We start from the raw sequence: 21,448 nt of genomic DNA, 5'->3' as shown, positions 1-21,448 counted from the left end.
TGTAATCATCATGATCTAATGGATGCCAAGAAATAAAACACAGAAAAAAACGCCTGGAAACACATGTATAGACAAAATTAAGTATCAGACATGATGCATTTTGTGTAAAAGGTGACAATTTTGACAACTACATGTTGCAGTTTTGTAAAGAAATGGAAAACAAGGTCTTAGGTGGGATGCAGAACAGACAGGACAGATGGGACAGTGAGGCATTTGGACACCTATGCTTGTCCTTCACATATCAGGCGTCTGAAGCAGTGCATAATAACAAAAGCAGCCTGCATCAACACAGTCTACCAACTGGTCCTGAAGGCTAAGGTTATGGACTCTCTGAGCAGCTTCCCTGACTGAGAAACCACTTCTGGAAATCTGAGCCCATGTGCACATTTTGTGAGTTAAGTTGCATATATGCTGTTTATTGCTCCTAGTAAAATAATTTTGTTCGCCCTTAAACAATGTACGGTGCACCACTTTTCCATTTGAAAAAGAAAATCCTCACATTACAAATGACTACTGCTTCTACACTCCTCTCCTCAGATTTAGAGTCCATTGGCAATAATTATTAATAGTAAATATTATCAACTATTCTTACTCTGTCTTCCTCTTCATCACACTAATACAAGCCATTTTGTCATCAGAAAATACGAATCTAGAAATGCCTAAGGAAGCATTTAAATTGCAGCTTTAAAACATATACAACATTGATTGCTATTAAGAAGGCTTCCAGCATATTGAAGACCTACTTGTAGACTTTGGGTACTTTAAATTATAAATGAGCAGAAAAGTTGTATAAAACCAGTTAATATTAGATTAATGGTAGTAAGATCTGGAAATTTATCTGACAAAGCTTGGAAACCCATTTTAATCAAAGTTATTAATTATTACAAAGGAACGGCAAATTTGGGAAATTCTGGTTCTTGCCAAAAAGGGCATAAAGGGAGGATCAAGTGATCAGCTACATGTAGCTGTCTTTCAAAGTGGGTCATTATGCATTTTCTGAATTAAAAATTAAAAGTTACATTTTCAGACTGTTACATACCATATAGCTGAAGCTCCTGCACCTTCTGCAGCTTCATACTTCCTATTTTGTAAAAAGAAATAGAGAGTTTTCAAAAATTGGCAAACATGTAAAGTCTTTACTCACAGCTTGTGATGAGGTGAGAAGGAGTGACAGAATTTAGGCTTTTGAAAGCAGGTAGTGTGAATAAAAAAAAATCCAGGAATCTTTAGCTATTCCCTTGGAGAAACGGAAAGAGTTCTTAGCTGATATAACATGGGATATCAAATTAGCATGTCACATGTAAAATAAGAATAGTAACATCAGGTTACCTATGATGTCTGAAGATTAATTAGTGAATGTTTGCACTCTTCATTGAAGATATAAGACACTGTATATGTGTTAAGCATTACTACAAAGACGAATTTTCAGGTCTTGGTAAGTTCAGTTTACATAGTAGAAATGACTTCATAGTTCTGCTAAATAATTCTCCAGTACTTTTACCAGTGCTTGCCATCATTTACCTGCAACAAATGAAACCTTAGCTATCCTAAAGGTAAGAAGTTGATGATATTTTGCAAACTATCAATAATAATGTATCACGAGGCAGAACAGCCCAAGAAAATATTAATACCTAATAATCATGATAAGGGCTCTAATTGTGTTACATTCTCTTAAACACAATTCATGCTTTTTAAGGCTTTTTAGCCATGGGAAAAACAAAAAATAAAGAGGAAAAAGAACTAAAATTTATGTTAATTTCTCTCTCTTTCTAAAAATCAAATAAAGGAAGTTCTGGAAAAACCTAAGCCTGATGCGTCCAGTCCTAATTCCATTTAAGTCAGAACCAAATCTCTACTGACAGCAGAGCAGAAGGGTTTCACCCAGTGCATTAAATTCTTTTTTAGCACAATTTAGTTAGTTATGCTAGACAACTGCTCATAGGCAATTTGAAAAACAGCACAAACACTGAGGTGACAGCACTGCTGATGTTCATTTGCCCAAAGTAGTAAAAAAGGAAAGCAGATTTACAAAGGTGCAGAAAGACCTCTGGCACTGACTGGAGATGAAAGGACTGGAGACACTGAATGTAGATAAAGGAAGTACCATATATGAGGGAAAACAATTCCATATATAAAAAAATGAGCTTGGTCCTAATGGCTCACTGTCTAGGAAAGAGATGTTGCCATTAGATAGTTCTAGGACATACCACTTGAGGGACAAAAATAAGCTGCTACAAGAGGAAAAAGGACCAGAGAACACTGCATGCCCTGATACCAGCTTGTAGCTCACCTGACTCCTGACAACTTTGCTACTGGTGCTGACTACCTCCTCCACTGAAATACACAGAGGAAATGAACCAAACCAAAAGCGCAATAAGGATGCTAAGAGACGTGGATCTGTATAAGAATCTAATAGAACCCCTCAGCCTAGAAAAATTCAATTCTGGAGATCATGATAAAAGTGTAAAAACTGCTGAGAATCATTAGCTGTATACATGAGGAACAGAGATTCAGGAATAAATTTAATACAGTGACTGGTGGCACCAAAATTATTTAGCAGGTAAGCAGACGGCAGGGGATGCTGCTTCACATGCCACATAACCGGGCAGTGGCGTGCATTCCCACGGTCCGTCACACACATTGGTTCAAAGAGTAATAATAAGAAGGTCCATCGAGGGATGTTATAGAAAGACACTAACTTCTGGCTCAGGGAGTCCGGAGCTGCATATGTGTCTTGCTGAGTTGCTTATGCATGTTTAATGGGGCAAGTATGTGTGTGTGGATGTTTATGGTGCAGCAGCACCTGCATGCCCTGGTTTGCTCCAACCCAGACGCCAGGGTGACATCAGAGTTGCCTTGACAGCACTGCCTCACTTTGGGGAAAAGAGGAGAAATAACACAAAGGGCTGCTCCTGGACAATCTGGAGGAAATGGGAATTATTGACTTAGCAGGGAATTTAGGGACACAGGTCATGAATATCAGGGAATCCTCTAGTCTTGTCATTTGAATCGTCACTTGCTGGTACATGTTATTCTGCTTGGGCTGCCACAAGCAGGGCTGGGAGAGGCAAGCTGTTAGAAAGGAAAAGCTGGGGATGCAAGTGGGCCCATTTCCCCACTGACCTGTCCCAGCAGGGGGGTGAGGAGCTGCAGCAAAGAGCCCCAAGGACATCCTGGTTTGCACCTCCTGCCTCTAATGCACTGTCTAGGGGCTGCTCCTTTGGGCCAGAGTGGGTCACACTGGGCCACAGTGGTTCTGGGTGTTGCTGCAACCCACAGAGGTCACAGCTGCGAGCTGCTGAAGCACAAGGACTCCCTCCTGTCCAGCTGTGTTCCCTCCAAGGCTGCAAAGAAAGCCCCTACTGCTGGGTGTGTTCCCAAAGAGCCACGCAGAAGGGGCAGGCTGAATTGCCAGTGCTCGCATCTCCTCATTGGGGCAGGTAACTCCTGTAAGCCCCAAGGCAACCTGCAGCACATTTCCTACTCTGTACAGCCCTGCAAAAGAAGTCACAAACAGAAATCACTCCACTGTGAATGTGGTTATCATAACAGTGCAAAGCACAGACTGCATGCTGAGGCAAAACAGTTCAGGCCCAGTAGTCTATTGAAAATGGATCGTTAACTACAGCCCTGCAAGGTCTTTTCACAAGCTAACAAATACAAAGATTAGGGGCACCTATATTTGAAATGATAAAAAACATATTTTGTTCCCAAATCATTATTATTTTTTCCCCTTTACTGAGCACCTAAGAAACTTCAATGAAAAGCTAAAGAGAGAGATGTGCCTAAAAATGCTAGACTTGGGGCCTTCCTCTGTTATTGGAAAGGACAGAGAGGAAGGAGAAACTTCTGTGGTCCTAGGGCCCTGTGACCTCAGGCACTATTCCAAAATAAATAAAATCCTTTTTTTTTTTTTTTTTTTTTTTTTTTTTTTTTTTTTTCTTTTTCCAGGACCTAACAGAGATGCTAAACTTTTCAGATTCTGGTATGTTTTACCTTACGTCTTTTCTAATACATCTTGAGTGTTTCTGCTGAGAACAGTAGAAACAATCACAGTACCAAAAAGAAAAGCCTTGGTTTAGGAATGAACAGAATTCCATAAATTTGTATATATATCCTGCTGCTTCACTTACTGCTTGCTTTTACTTGGACCAGTTATTCAAAAAAAATTAATGAAAAATTGGTCTGAATCTCCCTTGTGTTGGAGGATGACTGCATTGTTTGCACACAGACCTTTTGTTCCATTTCTCTTTTCCTGCTGACAGGATGCGCCATTTGCAGGAAGGCAATCTGCTTTTCCACTGCTGCTCTCCTTGGAGGAGGTATGGCACGGTGGCTGTGAGGTAACCTCCTTGTGTGTCTGCAGCTGTCCGCAGGAATCACCAATGTATGGTGGAGCACAAAAGGGAGAGGGAGAATCGTAGGTGAATTTCTGGCTTCCTTCTGTCTAATTGTGTTTTAATGATTTGACGAGTAGTTGTCTTGCCCATCAACTGCCCTCCACAGCAAAACAGGCCCCATGAATCAGGCACATCATCTCAGCAGGGCATGGTTGTTTATTAAACTGAAATACGTAATTTAATAATACTTCAGGCCAGATCCTCAGCTGATGTGGACATGGATAGTCTCATTGAAGTCAGTCAATCTATTCTGATTGGCTTTGGGCAAGGAGCTGGCTATCTGTTCACAAGCATTGTAGAAAAGAGCCTTAATTCATACACTATGCAAGGGCAGGAAAATCCCACACTCCCACTGCGTTGTCTCACCGCACACCAGTTTCTCAGAGCTCTGAGCTAATTTGAGGAAACACGATTAGAGAGAGTGTCAGAGCTGCCAAAGGGTCTGTAATTCATCACCTGCAAAACAAGGGTAGTCAACACTGAAAAATGCATGAGCTTTTCTGAGTTTCTGAGCCACTGGAGTAGTGGATCACAGTAGCATGCATCCCAGCTCTCCTCCCTTCCTCCCAGGTTAGTGGAACTAGGCTGTGAGCAGAACTCTTTCTCTGCAGAGACTCTGCATCCTTTCTGAATCCTTTGCGCAACAGCACAGTTTTCCCAGCAATCTTACTGGAACCTATTTATAGTATTTTAAAGTCCAGGTCAGTAGCTTGAAAGGTGACGCATGGAGGTGTTTATAATCCTTGTGCAGGGAATACATTGGACTAGAATCTCCATCTTCCTGATTTGGTAATTCCTAGTTCCAGCCTTTGAGGGCTACTCATTCAACTGAGTCAATCAATCCACAAGCAGCACTTGGGCCCTTCCTACTAGGATGAGCTCCACAGGTACTAAAGTCTGAAAACCAGCTCATTTGCACACACCATTGGTGCTGCAAGCCAGAGTCTGGCCTAGATTGCTGAGACAATGCCTAGAAGCAAACTCAGGCACACAAGGAACTGCAAAGTGCAAAACCAAGTCCCTCCTCAGATGCCCAAATGCTCCAGATACCAACTGAGCAAACAGACCTCAGGATAACAATTAAGACATAGGTTTCAAAATCCATTTTTTTGGGGGTTTTTTTGACAATGGAAATTATTAGTAGTTTAGACCTGAATCATTACATATGTTTAGATGCCCAGCTCTGGAAATTTTTTCTAAACTCAACCTAGATTTGAACTACATATTCTAAGCACTTTTGACCTGTTTTTTTGTTGCTAAGCTAACAGTATGGCAGAAAGCCTACATGAGAATAGTTTCTGAGCAGGTACTTCAAAATGAGATAATGCCATGTCGGCTGCAATTGCTATAAGAAAGAGACTTTGGGGAGAAGTTATTAACTGAGAAGAAGCACACCTGTGACATTAGGTTTTTTGTGTTAGGTTTGGGGTTTTTTGGTCTTTAGTACTTAACAACAAAAAGGTTATGCTGTCATCATTTCAAGTGTGTGTTCAAAGCAGGGATTACATTTTTAAGCAGAATAAGTCAAAACCAAGGAGAAAGTGGGTTGCAGGAAACACTATGTGCTCTAATGCCATCTCCTTGGACTTACTGCAGTACAGCAAGCCGTGCTGTCGATTAATGGGATCAATGTGACAGTGTGCCCTGGGGCATGTCACATCTGGCGGGTGTTCTGAGGACAATCTGATTCTCTCTTAGTATTGTGTATGGCTCCACAGATCTGTTTATGAAAGCTCAAGGCTCAGTTTATTACATTATTAAACCCCAAAATATCTTCTTACATGTGGCATGCACAAAACACTGTGAGAGAAAGCTTAGGAAATAATCAACGAGGAAAGAGCTCAAAGCAGAAAACCCTACAAATCAACAACAGTCAAAATCTCCCAAGCCCTGGCAATATAGAGGCAAGAATCTGAAGAGAAAATAAGGTTGCATGTTCCTTGACGACCGTAGAAGTGATGCATTTCTTAGGTTGGATATACATGACAGATGATGTGGTAATGAGACAAACGCATCCTGTTTTAAGAAACGTGATTGGTATGGATGGTGAACATGAGCCAGCAATTATAAGTAGTGAAGGTTTTTTTCTTCTGGGCTAAGTTTGAAGAGCTTTTCAGAGAAAGCTTTCACAACCACATTAATATTTACACCATTAGATTCAATTGAGTTGACTTGACTTGGGGTAGCAGCTGTGAGAGTCAGAAGAAACACCTCCTGAATCAATGTAGTAGGAAAGTTGAACCTGGTAGTCAATGTGAGGTGTTGGATGAAACCACATGTACTCAGAAACACTTTTTATGGTACTGATAGTACCTCTTTTGAACCACAGCTTAGCTGACGTTTGAAGTAAAGCTAATGACACCTTTCTGACATAAGGAAGTATCTATGTCAGTGATGCTGCATCTATTTTTGTCAATATTAATAGGTAAACATGAAAGCTTTCCAGCTTTTAAAGATGATTTTGATTTAACACAGATTTTTCACTAGTGGCTAGAAAGGTGTTAAAACAGTCTTAAGTGCTCTCATTTTTAAAGTAGGTATTTTGTGGTAAGCAGTCCCATTTAAATGAAAGCCATAAATTGTGCATGTGCTCCTGCTGGCTATTAGCTTCTAGTTAGTAGACTCTGAATTACCTTCCCAGAGTGAAATGCTTATGTGAGCCAGAGTTCATAATATTGCTTATTCAGCTACACCTCTGTAATTCGAACTAATTGAGTTAAGTAATAGTGTCACAGGACTTCAGTGCAGACAGTTTCTGCTCTGGCTGTAGCTCCTTGTCATCAATTATCAACTCACACTAATCACTATTAATGTCAAAACTGACATGGCAGTATTTATCTTACTCCTGGTTCTTGTTCCAGAAGGTTCATTTAAATATAGCATCTATTCTCTGCATTTATACCTTATCCCCACTATTTGCAGTGTTCTCACCCACCGCCCCCATTTTATCCTTTCCTCTTTCCTTTATTAGCCATAGCCCTCTTTCATTATTATTTTTTAATTTATAGTATCAATCCCATTATTTTCAGCACTGAACCACAAATGTGGGCTCTCTAGCTGTCTGCTTTCCTGTCCTCCTTCTAATTAGTCATAATCATAAACAGGCTTCTTGTTGTTCTGATTGTCAACTCTGCATATTTTTCCAAAGAAGGTGCTGGAGAGTCTCAAGAGCCCCTCAGCAGAGGAGCACTGATCTGCTGAAGTCCAAGGGATCAGCAATGGCGGATTGTGACATTGCCTTGCACTACTCTGCTGAAGCCTTTAAATTTACTTGCAGTTGCTGCTGATGATACTGTATTGGAGAAGATTTTACAGCACAAGTATATTGATGCCATAAATAAGATCAAACACTATTCCTGTTAACAATGAGGCTTAATAAGGAGGGAAACATAAAAAAATCTTTCAAATCCCTATAGTGTTTCTACAGTTTGTTTATTCTCTTACTTTCAACAGCTCTCTTCAATATTTCGTTTCTCTTATTATTCTTTATTATGACTTTGATTCACTTAGATATCTGGCTTTCTTCTAGGCCTTATTTTGTTTCAGACTGAGGTTTCTCCTTCCCATGCCATATTAACATTATTAGTTTTCTCATCCCTTTCCTGTTCTTTATTCTTTCAACATCTTGTTTTTTTCTGCTTCTGCCTTGCTGCATGTCCCTCTAAAGTTGTGTGATTCTTGCTGCCTTCTAGTGCCTGCTTATCTGTTTTTCTTCCTTTGCATTTCTCTTCCCAGCCTTCATTCTACTCCTTGCTCTTTTTGCTCCAAATGTCTTTTCCTTATTGATTTGTTCAACCTATGATAATTTACTAACTCTATTATTATTATTATTAGACCTTCACGCTAAGCAAAATAATTTATACTGATATTTTAATAGAATACAGATTGAGATCCAGGTGCAAAACCAAACATATTTTTTACAAGATTAACAAGGTTACACTGCATTTGGCATTGCTGTGACTGCTTCACTACATGCCAGTACAAGCACGTAGTATTTTTGTGTTACTGAAGGCCATCCAAGTTCTCACACTAAATCGATGCAAAATTTTTTGCTTACTTTTACACAAATTAGGCTTCCTTGTGAAAGTTTCAGGGGAACTTTATTGAGCTTAACCTTTCTGTTAAAAGCCACTGCAGATATTATGTAAACAGCTTGATTTATTTGGAAAATATGCCATCACTTTAGGAAGTGTTGTAAGAGGAATATTCATCAATGCTTAATTATTTTCACAATGCAAAAGAGAGGAAGCAGTAATAAGTCCCAGAATTTTCACTTTGAAGGTAAACTTTCTGGTTCTGTCAAACAGAAGGGCACAGCTACAAAAAGATGGCATATTGGGGGAAAAATTGCACTGATAGGGAAAAGCAAACATCATATGTTATTTCAGAGCTGAGAGCTGACTTCACATGTTTGGGTCCTTCCTACACAAGGTTTTCCTGTATTTAATTTAGATTATTTATTTCAAATACAGTCCCTAAACCCATGCATAATAATATAATGGCCAGTCTTCGCGAGCGAAGATTTTGGGAAAGGTCATTAACCCTTCCAGCCTGCGCAGTGGATTTTTAGGTGAGACACAGCGTGCGCTGAACTGAGCCCACCCTTTAGTCCTGAGGTTCATCTGCCGGGGCCGAGCAAAGCTTGGACAGTGTAGGTTTGTTTAGAGTGACCTTCTCTTAGGTGGATTGCCTACCAAGGCTGACGAGCTCCACCTGCCCAGGGGGCCGGGAATCGAACCCGGGTCGCAGAGGTGAGAGTCAGGCACTCTAACCATGGTAACCATAACTTAAACTTCCCCCTCATGAGGATTTCATATTGGGCAAGAATTTGTTTGACTGAATTTAGAGAAGACAATTAGTTAGCCCTATTATGCAGAGATAAAATACAATAAAAAAAAATTAAGAATTATTTAAAGACGAAGATCATCAGATATGTCACCTGGACTGCCATTGTCTTCCATCCGAGATGCAACGCATGTTATCACAGCACTAACTGAAGAGACAGGTGCTCTGCATCTCTTGAACATCTCATTTTCATTTTGCTGAAGGGCATGCCCTAAAACACTACAGTTCATATTTTCAGATCTGGCTTGCATCATACACTACCGCACACCTTTGCAGAAGACAGCATCTTTCCCTCCAGTCTTCCCAGTGGGCTTGGGAGGCACTCCTTCCAGCTGAACCATTTGCAATACCCAAGGATGTTGACAGGATTTTACTGTATGTGCAGAAATTTCAAGGCTTGACCTTTGCACTGGCACCTGGCTGAACTTACCCCTCCTCAGAGCCTCTGCCTGCAGGGCAGGGCAGCTCCTGAGAGCTTTTTCTCCTCCCTGCAGCAGCTGGGTAGCAACAGAAGATGCTATGGTGGTCACAAAGCACTGAAATCCTGCTTTCTGCCTGGGATTTTCAGAAGCAGGGACAGCTGAGGTATACACAAAGTATTTCACAGTGTGCTGTGAAGTTGGAAAGATAAGCTTGCAGTCACAATCATATCCTGCCTGTAACAAAGCAACTGCCTGGAACACTCACTGGCCTCCCAGCAGTATTCCCAATTTCCTTCCATACATCAATAATTCACCAGCACCCCAAAACCCATGCTGTTCCCACAAAGAGCCCCCTTGCCCTTACACAGCTTCTGCCAGACAACCTGACAGCACAGGTCTGAACTTTTCCCTACAACAGAGAAAACGTTGCCTATTCAAGCACTGCATCAAGCACCTGGCTGTGTGGGTTCCTCCCAATGCTACTCCTCCCCAGTCCCTCACAGGGAATTGCTACAAATACTATTGTTCTAGTTTCTTACCTACTTCTTGATCTTTGATTTTCTATTGTGGTGTTTTCGCAAGCAGTCAGTTTGCGAGAAACACCACTGACAGACCTCGCATCAGTTCTCTCTGCGTATTGTGATTTAGAAAGCCTAGACAGAGCTGAAAGACTCAACAATAAACCATACAGTCCTGGACACCAGACAGGGTTAGCTCTGAACTTTCCTACTATATATATATATATATACAGTCAGCACTGGAAGAGGCAAACAATTTACTTTTGATATACCGAAATGCAAGAATTTTGTCCTAGTTTTCTCCAAATAAAGCAGTTACATTACACATACCAATAATTTTGTCTTTCAAAATGACCTTTACGTATCCAGCACAGCTGAGTGAAAAGGAGAGAAAATAACTTGCAGCACAGATTGAAAAATAGCTCTGGAGATTTAGCGCACAGCTTCCAGTGTAAAGTGTCCTTTAGCAGCAAATCTGCCTTAAAATATTGTTGGTTTTATCACCTTTGCAGCTTGGTCCTGCATCTGTATTTCACCTAGACTGCCTCCTCCTCACTGAATTAATGTAACTTTAAGGGGCATGGTCTGAAATAATTCAGATTAGAAAAACCTTTGCAATGGGAAGTGGGCTTGAGGTGGAGAAGGCATCAAGAAAACTAGTGCAAAAATTTCATTTAGTGACTTTTTTCATTTAGTATCCTCTCTTTCTGGGGGATTATGACATGCAATTCTTGTTATTATTTAAGGATTCTGCTTGTCAAAGATTATTGTTGAGACCTAAATTCTGTGCAGACAGGCTTTTGTAAATGACTTGAGAGTTGCATGACTACTGTAAATAGGTATTCCTATTTACAGTGTGTTTCCCCATACGCACACAGGGAAAAAGAGGAAATTAGGAAAGTCTCTGAACATAACAGTAGGAAGCTGTGTTGGCCTTAAGTTTTGAACTCCAGAATACACTGAATGTCACATTTGTCTTCACACCACAAGTCTGCATTTCTGTCAATTTATTTGGAAGTCCTGGAATTTCTGTCAGTCACTCAGCTCACTCCCCCGTTCACCTTCTCCTTAGATAGCTTCAGATTATACACTTTGTGCCTGCCTGCCTGTTTTCCTGCCCTGTAATGACATATAGAGACACTACTGAAACTTTCAAGCTCCTTCTCACAAGAAAAACAGCTTGCAGAAGTTTGAAACATTTGTGAAATGTTTAGCAAGTGCCAAATCATTCTCTCTGGAAACAGAGGTCTCAAGGGCAAGCCTGTTATCAGTATATTGCAAAATGTTTTCATATATACTTAATAGATTTTGGCAATTTGACCAAGTAAGTGTCAGATAATTAGGGCCAGTGATACAAAAAATGTTGCAGTTATAGAAGAATGTTGGTGATTTTTTTAGCAAGTTGAATGTAGAAGATTAGGCAATGTAGAACATTTTTTTCCCTGTAATTACCCTTTCCTTCACTACAGCTTTATCACAACTTCATATGGCATTAGAAGGATGCTTTATTATTTCATCTGTTTCCTGTCACATACTGAACCTTGACTTACTTAACATGTCTCTCTTCTAGAAGTGGGGAGGAGAAAAGGGTCTGCTGGAGGTTTTATAAAGATCCAGGCTGACAAGCTAGACACAGGAAAAATAGCATCTGACTGCTAAGATTTAGGCTGCAGCAGCCTAGAGAGAGGCCATCTCAGGGAAAAAAGTGAGACACAGCACAAACACAAAACCTGTGCAAGGCAGTGAGTGACAGATAGCATTGTCAGCCTAACAGGAACATAACAGGAACAAATATTGCCACGAGGACTTTCCATGGACTTGTAGCAGCCACAACCATGCCCATGTCTGATGGAAGTTTTTGCTTATCAAGCCTGCTATCCATTTTGTTTTTCCAGGGTGACCTCTACAGCACAGATGGCTCCAGCCTAGGCTTGAAACCATAGTTTTGATACAAAGACCTGTATAGTTAAATGACACACCATAAAAGAAGGTAATTTATAAGTGTGTAATACAAGAGAGGATTATGGATCACCATACTTCAACAGGAAATTCATGGATATACTTTCCTGACATATCAATTTGGAACCAATGCCTCCAGATGACTTTTTCCCTCCCTGTTTTTCCTCCAAGCATGTATGTCCTTTAAAGGAAGCTGTAATAAAACTAATTTCTATCATCACCAAGGGCACTGCAGATGAAAAATGAGAATACAAGTTGAAATGAACATAAATATTAGATGCTAAAATATATCACTGTTCAGAATGCAGCAGGGACTGAGCATTCTGCAGTCCTGCATATATTCTGCAGCTTGTGACAAAGTCATTTCTGTTTCTTTCAGGAAGATAAATAGGTCATAGAGTTCAACTATATAATCTGTTAACATGTATAGGGTACTGGAGAGAGTAGCACTTTCTCCTCTTAGATCAATCTTTATGGAAAAAAATTAAGCATAAGACTTTCCAAACAATGAAATGCAAAATGAGCTGTATCTAACACCAGAATGAGCATTTAGAAACAAAGCCAACAAAATTATGTTTCTAAAAAAAAAAAAAAGAAAGAAAACTGAAGAATAAATTTAAGAACTTGATTTTCATAATGATTCCGTATCTATAGCATGAAGTGAAGCCTTGTCAAGTTGTTATTTAGCACCTATGAGCCTGGAGAGTCTTACAATTGCATGCAATGTGAAATGATGTCTATCAGGATTTTGTTGCTTTGGATCTAAAAATAAGGCCTATTCTTCATATTATTTTCAATTAACATTTAAGTCTGTCTATGGCAGGTATATGGGACTAGGTTCCAAAAAAACTCCAAATATAAAAAATATTGAGCTGTAATATATTAAAATGTGATACATATATATATTAAAATATATGTATATTTTTTGCCAAGGAATATGTATATAAATTATCTAAAAGGAAAAAAATGTGCTTTTAGTCTATCTTACTGAACTCTCTGTTGCAAGTATTCTTCTTTGTCTTTTCATAACATAATTTGGAAAGAACAATGAAGAGCATAAAAAGAACATCTAAACCTACTATTTGACTCATAATGGATCATATTAGTTTCTTATGATTTAAATTTACTTAATGTTTTCTGTAGTATAGCAACATATACAAGAGATTAGAAAAATGAAAGTTTGGAATAAGGATAAGAATAGCAAAAATTTCCCATTACCAAATTCACTACAGCATGAAGAAAAATATTATTTTTTTTTTATTTGTTTATATATAGTTACTCTGGGAGATATTGTCATGTAGGAGAAAATACAAGGATAAATATGTTTAGGATGAAGAATACAGAATTTGCAGTATCATTTTCCTTGTAATTTATTTAGTTCATTTCATTATCACTGAAAAGTTCGAGAAAAGGAAAGGGAGCTGAAGATCTGTGCCCGCATCCTCAGATTATTGTAGGAAAAAAAATGTGGGGGGTAACACACTTAGATGAGTGGTCATGCAGTTCAGCAAGACTAGTGATGGGTCTGCCTTAGGGTAGATTTTTTGAATGTATCTGGACTCAGAAACAGTCCCAAGTCCTTAGGTTTTAGTGGTCTGAATCCTTTGGTAATAAACATATTTAAGAAATCTAGTCTTTTGCATGAAGCAACTAAACTCTGTCACTCTTTCCTGTGCTGGGTAGCACGTCATATATTTTGGAAGTAGAGAGAATTATCAGAATAAAGAGTATAACTTAGAACAGTCATAGTAGTGTGAAAAAAGGTGCAGATTCTGGCCCATATTTATATTTTTAATGAGACTGCATGACACATTCAGATGAAATAGGAGCTGACAAACCTTCACTCAAAATTTGTTCTGCTGCCTTGTGCACCTTTGCTTGTGTAGGTGATGACTGCAGCCTCAGACCCTGTCAAGCTCTACCAGGTCCAAAATTCTTTAAAAATTAGAAGCCTACTTGAGCAGAAATTGAGCAAAATGTTTTTAACCTCTTTTATCTGTAAAAGATTTTCTGAACCAAATCGTCTAACCCTACTCTCCAGGGAGCATGAGAACCAGAGGGAAAAAAGTGTTCGGTAAGGCCTGGGTGAGCCCACTTTCACACAAAGTAACACCCAGTGTTAAAAGTAGAGATGGTAAATTAGGCTAAAAGCAAAATGTGGTAATGGACAATGATAAATTATGTGACAAAATATAACTATAAATGTGCATAAATTTAGGCGTGTAAAATAAACCAACCTTAAACCCCTGACATTTTGCTGAAAACTTCATTGAATCAATTAATGGATAGTATGTGAACCTGATCTTTCAGTTTTTAAACCTGTTCCTCACTGTAACAAAAATGTATCACAAGACTTAAATGGAAAAATGACTCATATGCCGGTAGTCCATAAGGGAATTTAAATGGAGTGTGGGTTGTGAAGGTAAATTATATGTTGTTTGACTTTTTATAGCAAGAAGAATTCAATTAAATTAAAAAGTACCCTCAAATTTCTTTTGAATGGAGGAAATACATTTTGTCATAACAAGTCATAACAAATTGTACTCACAATATGTATAACAAGTTGTTCTTGGAAACATATGCTGCAGCAACGGCAGATGATAAAAAAACTTCATTATTGCTATTCGTCTATACACAAAATAACAGCCAGCTCCCTTGAAATAAAGAAGTATTTAGAATTCAACATTCTTCACTAACTCTCATCAATCCAGGTGACTGATAACTGAGATTATCTCTAACTGTGTCCAAGGTATAATTACTCGTAAGGTCTTGAGCTGTGATAGTGTCTTGCTCTTCAAATAACCTCATAAAATGGCAATTTAAATTGGGCTTGGGAGCGGAAAGAGCTCCAGGCACAGCAACAGTGATGTCTTTGTGGGCACAGACAGGGAACAAATGAGTGTGTTCATACCTCTGAATCCAAAGTCTAAGCAGCAATCTCCAAGTATCAGCCAAATAGGGTTGCAGGAGTATGGAGGGAAGCTCTTGAGGAGTTCTGCTGCCTGTTTTCTGGGTACCCTCATTGAGCCTCACCAGGCCACAGCTGTGGCATTTCTCAGGTGGCTGCAGACACAAATTCACACTGACACTGGGATACCCCAGCAGCTGGTTCCTGACAGGAACATAACAACAAAGAAAACCATGACTTTTACACCTCGGTTCAATAATAAAGATGCTATCTATGCTTCCTTCAGCCTTCCCCTTTATTGCAATAACGTGAAAAATTTAGCATTCCTGCTCTACATCCATGGATGTTTTTCAGCTCACATTGTCAAAGCAGCGACTCAACAGTAACGAAGGATGTTTGCATAATTAATAACAATAATAATAAAATCTAGATCAAGCTGTACTGCAGATTTCATACAGACACTGCAGATCCCTCTTGCTCAAAAACTGTCAGGGGTCTGGAAATAGGACTAAAATGAAAAATAGGATGCAAAAGGAAGGTCGCTGGCTACCACTATATCTCCCTAAAAAAAAAAATCAAACAACCAAAAAACCAATACTGATGTGTGTGAGGGTGGATATCATGAGAGTTGTAACTGAATTATAGTTGCGGGTAAGAGAAGGGAGAGAGGTCCTCAGGACCAAGGTAATTTGCATACAACATGAATACTGAAACACAACGTTTTCCTCTTGATGCTACTCACATATTGCTCACACTGTTTTCCCTTCAAGCACCTGAACCTTATCAAGCAAATATTTATCAGTATTGACTGATAAGTGGCTCTAAGTAAGAAGCACTTGTATTTTTGAAGACCAACTCTTGGAGTACATTTTCATATCATTCAATCTTCATGTAAGAGCAATGAATGCTGAGAGTACCCTGGTACCCAGGAGGTCTAAGGTATGAAAAAACCTACAGCAAACTGGCATCTGGGAAAAATTATCTTTTGGTAACTCAAGCAAAGGGATGCACAGGAAATACACAGATTTTCAGAGGAGTGTAGATTTTCAGAGTCCTCATTTACAACTTAGGCTGTCAAGACCTCTCAGTTTTGAATAGTTAGGATTTTTGCCAAAACTTTAACAAAGACTGAAAAACAATTATTTATATTCTGTTGTGTGTTTAGATATATCCATTTTACTGACACAGATGCCTTCAGCTTGTTATGCAAGTAATATGCAAATTAATTTGCCATTGTTTGGATTTATAATAATTTCTTTGCACTAAATGGTGTGAGGAATAGAAGAATATAGCATAACACATTTCTCATGCCTGCAACAACATGTCAATGTGACAATGTCACTCATTCACATACACAGTAATTGGTTTGTATATTCCTAAGTTAACTACTTTCATATATAACTAGAATTTTAGTTTGTATATTTGTTTATTATTTTTATTATCTCTATTTTTAGGACACTCTCCCATCATATGTTACAGAGTTTTATTATGTTAATTTAAAAAAAAAATTAAACTTTGTATTTTTAGTCTGCCACTAAAAGAATCACAGTTGTTCTACTTATGAGACTCACAGGGCTGCAATGGAAAATACAACAGAAGGGAAATAAATTGATTATTTATATTCAGGACGTCACACAAAAAGAAATTCTTTAGAAGAAAGAAATTTGGTTGTCTTTTTAAAGCTCTACTTAACTCTTCTTCACAAGACCTTACTGAAAAATTTACAGGTTCACTGTATTTCAGAAACCAACTAGTTTTCTAACCAACCACATCAGACAAGGTAAACACATTATTATTATTATTTACAATCCAGTATTCTTGAGAGCCTCAATCTTGATGAGTCCTTCAGTCTGCACTTCGTATCTGGGTAGTAATAGTTCATCAACAGAAGAGTGACTGATATAAATAAATAAGACAGAAAAAAATGTGCCTAAAAAGAGGGTCCACTCTCTCAGTCTTGAATCTGTGAGAACTGAGTGATAGAGAGCTGGACACAACTAAAGATCTAGCATTGCAAGAACAGGTTACAAAGGGCACTTGTCTCTCAGTCCAAAACTGCAATTCGAAACCAGGTACCAGCTACCACTTCAACCTGAAGGTCCCTATGCTGTCCTTAACCTTGAATCCCCTAAGCATCGAGGCTCACACCTGTGTGCATCTGCTGCTGCCACTCTCCTCAGTCAGAGCAGTGAACCCTGCTCAGTCCTTCATCATCAAAAGAAGAAACAAAAAAAAAATTTTGGTGGTATCCTTCAGGCTGTGGACCCCACCTGGACAAAGGTGCCTCTGCAATCCCAGGTGGATCTCCAAACCAACAGAGTACTTATTCCACCACTGATGGGGTTTTTCGTCACCCCCTCCATAGCAGATCTCCCTGTTTACAGTTTAGCTGGTTAGGATTCAACTCTGAGTTGCCCCACTCCTCTCACACTTTCTTCAGGAAGTCAAGGCACTCAGCTTATGATTCTTCCCTCAGAATCAAGACTTGAAAATTTAAATGTTGAAGTCAAGGGCGTTTTTTAATCCTTAAACCAAAACCCCATGTTGGATGCAATTTCCAAATTTCTAATAAGATTTTTTATTAGTATCTTCTTCATAATATGACCTTCTTTTATCTCAGGTCATTTTAAGCCTGCTTTTTTTGCTGAAAACCTTGGGAATGGTTAGTTTTTAGTAAGAGAGATGCTTAAAATATTTTTTAACAGTAACATTATTTTTCAAGAATTTTCTGCTCACCTCCATCCAGCTTTACATGTTGTTCTGAGCAAAAGATACAAGGACAAAGACGGAATCCATTCTTGATTTAATTTAGGTAATAAATCATTTTATCACAGTTAAACAGTGAGAACATGCAGGGTGAGAAGGCAGTACAGTCATATTTTAAAAAAATAAAAGTCCTATTTTTGAGTCCCTGCCAGGGCTCAGAAGCAAGGTGAACATCAGAGTCTTGTTCCCATGTCTTCCATGCTACTGGTAGTCTCATATTTCAGAGTTTGTGCATAGTTACAGTATACAATAATTTGCTCTGGTAGCATCTTCCCTAAGTGCAGCAGTTACAGAAGTAAGAGTGTCATCAACAAGACAGGAGAGACATATGTCCAAGGACTGGACTGAAGCTGAAAAGAGAACTTGTGTCCTTGGCTGGGCACGGAGTGATTTCCCAGAGGACAGGTACTGCAGCATAATAAAAATAACAGTTTCATGAGGGATCCTTAAACTCAGGAAAAAAAATATTGGCAAGATGAAAAAAAAAGATGGAAACAATATTGAAATTATACCTGTGGTAAGAGGACTAATTTTGAATTCATTACATGACAGTGGATGGTGCCCTGTGGCCTGGCCTGTTTTGAAGCAAATAGAGCACTGTTTTTACCTGCTGTTCTAAGCTTGCTCTGATGACATCTACCCACTTGCAAGAGTCACGTGGCTCTGCTTGTCCTTCAGGCAGCAAACAGTATGCATGCTATTCAGAGATCAGACGTTGCTGAAATCTGACGAATTAACAGTTTAATTCTGCCAAACTACCCTTGAAGAGACTTTCATTTCACGGAGGAATTTAAAAGGGGTTTGCTGCTTTTGAAATATTTTGTTTGGTTAAGAAAAAAGCACTTGCTTTTAAACATGCTTTGCAGTACCAGGGCACTTAGCAGCTTTTCCAGTGGGTCTTTACCCTCTGTCCAGAAATCATATAGCTATCAAACTTTAATGTTTTTGTTTTGTTTGTATTGAATTTTTGGCTTTGTCTGAGCACTGTTGTATGCTGTAACAACAGTCATTTTGAACTAAGTATTACTGCAGTTCATTACATATATATACAGTGTTCTCTCCTGCTTTCTTTAAAGCAAATTAAAATATTTCATTCCAATTGAAATGTGTATTTTCTTTTCACTCTTCAAGGGAAAAAAATATAGCTCTATGATAGCCTTCCATTTACAATAAATTAATTTATTTTGTGGTGCAATATGTGTCTGAATCATGGTGTCATGGTTTAACCTGATGGAGTGGCATTAAACTGCATCAGGGAAGGTTTAGGTTGAATATTAGGAAAAGGCTTTTCACCTTGAGGGCAGTCAGGCACTGGAAAAGGCTCCCTAAGGAAGTTGTCACAGCACCAAGCCTGCCAGAACTCAAGAAGTGTTTGGACAACATTCTTAGGCACACGGTGTGACTTTTGGGGGATGATCCTGTGCAGGGCTAGGAGTTGGACTTTGATGATGCTTGTGGGTCCCTTCCAACTCAGGATATTCTGTGATTCTGTGATAACCCCAGCTGGCAACTAAGCTCACTCACTCCCTCCACAGTGAGATGGGGGAGAGAATTGGAAAAGAAAAAGTGAGAAAACTCATGGATTGGGATAAAGACAGCTTGACAAGTACAGCAAAAGCCACACACACAAGCCAAACAAAACAAGGAATTCACTCATCACTTCTTATGGGCAGGCAGGTGTTCAGCCACCCCCAGAAAAGTAGGGTTTCATCATGTATGATGGTGACTTGGAAAGACAAACACCATCACTCCAGTTAATTTTTAGGCAAAGAAGACTCATTACAATGTCTAGGTAGATTGAACTTGAAAAGTAGTACTCTGAAGCTTTCTGAAAAAGTATTTAATTTATGTCAGTGCTCTTCTGCTTCACAGAGAGGTAGATGAGCCCATAAACAGAAATTTTTAAAAAGAACCAAACCAAAATATGGTCTGGAGGATGGACTTCTAGAATACAGGTGACGTGCAGCCTGTAAAGCCATCTAGGCAGCCTGCAAAACTACTTTTCAAAGGTTCTTGTGCTCCTGACCATCAGTATTGCAACAGGTATAAACCACAGCACAGTGTCCACCCCAGAAGCAGCCTTTCCTCAACAAATTTTGAGCACAGAAGCTGACGAGGAACTGAGACCTAATCTCAAAACCAAAGGCTACTTTTCATGATGTTCAGCATGCCACAGGTAGAGACTTAGAGGAGAATTGCCAGGCAAAAACACCAGTTCAGTTCAGAACAAAAGAGTTTTGCCAGATTGACTTAACAGATCTGTGAGGCATACAACAGCTATCTTAGACAAATATGGGGCATTTATGCAATTTGCATATACATGCAGCAATCTTAATTCTTACCTGTCAAGATGAATTCAAATTAAACAAGTCCTAACAAACGTAGACACATGGCAGCTATAGCTCACAACACTACATCAAAATGGGAAAGGGGGGCCTGATTTTCCTAGGTTTTGGACAGTTATTAATGCTGTTATATATTTATATAGTATTTAATATAAGCCCACTATGATCCTAGAGTCAAGCATGATTGATTATTGTGAATTATGTATTAATAATGATTAATTGCAATGATTAACTACTGCTGCTTAAGTCAGTGACAACTACAGTTGTCATTGTTATGTTAATTTGCAACAGTGTAAAAATGATGATGAATTAAATTGACTTCATTTACTTTAACATAACCTATACTCTGTTTTAATTATTGTAAAATCTGTTCAAACAGTTCTATAAATACCTCACTGGAAATCATGTCAAACCCCATTCTCCTTATTCCCGTATTACTAGTAGAGCTTGTTTAAATCAAGGTCAAAAAATACATATTTCTAAGATAATTTATACATAACAATATATTACCCTGCTTTTCTATAATTTAGAAGGTTGAAAGGAAACACAGTTTAATTCAAAATCCTTGAATAGGCCCAGCACCAGGAATTACTCATATTACCTGCCTGGATGAGAACTACCCATGCTTGCAACCCAGAGGGAGTGTGATGACTCCTGTAAAAGTCAGGTGCAAGAGCAAATGAGCCAGTTACCAAAAACTTGAAGGTCTCACTCTGGTAGATGGTTGCCATTTAGACAAACAAAATTATGCATCTGCCCTGTATCTGCTGAAGGATTCAGAAGGTCCTGGGGCATTAAGGAAAGGGTTCATGCACATAGCAGTAGAGTGCTCGGGGACAAGGAGTACTAGTGGTGGGAGGTTAAATAGTATTGTGTCACCTTATGTTTCTGTAAGCCTTCACCTGCAGAGTGGGCAAGATACTTAGTTTATCTGCAGAGTAGGCATTTCCTGGGAGCAGGAGTGGAACACTGATCATCCCTGCTCTCCTCCAAATCATCTGTCTCTCATGGTCCCATACCCTGTTCCCCAGTCACAGTGGTGACACTGGAGGTGACCCTGGCTGCACTGATGTATTGCATCTTCCTCCTAGAGTCTGCCATGGTAGCACTCCATCCCACCTTGTCCCAGTGCCACTGCAGATCCAGCACATAGCTTATTTAATGGAAAAGGGGCTGCTCCTACTGTGTAATTCAGGATGGGTGCTCAATCTGAAGCACAACCTCTCCTTCCCTCAGCTCCCAGTCTGAAAAATGAGATGGACCTGTTTCCCTGTTTTGCTGGATA

Source organism: Pipra filicauda, unplaced genomic scaffold, assembly GCF_003945595.2.
Source record: "Pipra filicauda isolate LSUMZ 115617 unplaced genomic scaffold, ASM394559v2 scaffold111_size4109106_pilon, whole genome shotgun sequence".
NCBI classification, from domain to species: Eukaryota; Metazoa; Chordata; class Aves; order Passeriformes; family Pipridae; genus Pipra; species Pipra filicauda.
Note: the sequence above shows the minus strand (reverse complement) of the source record.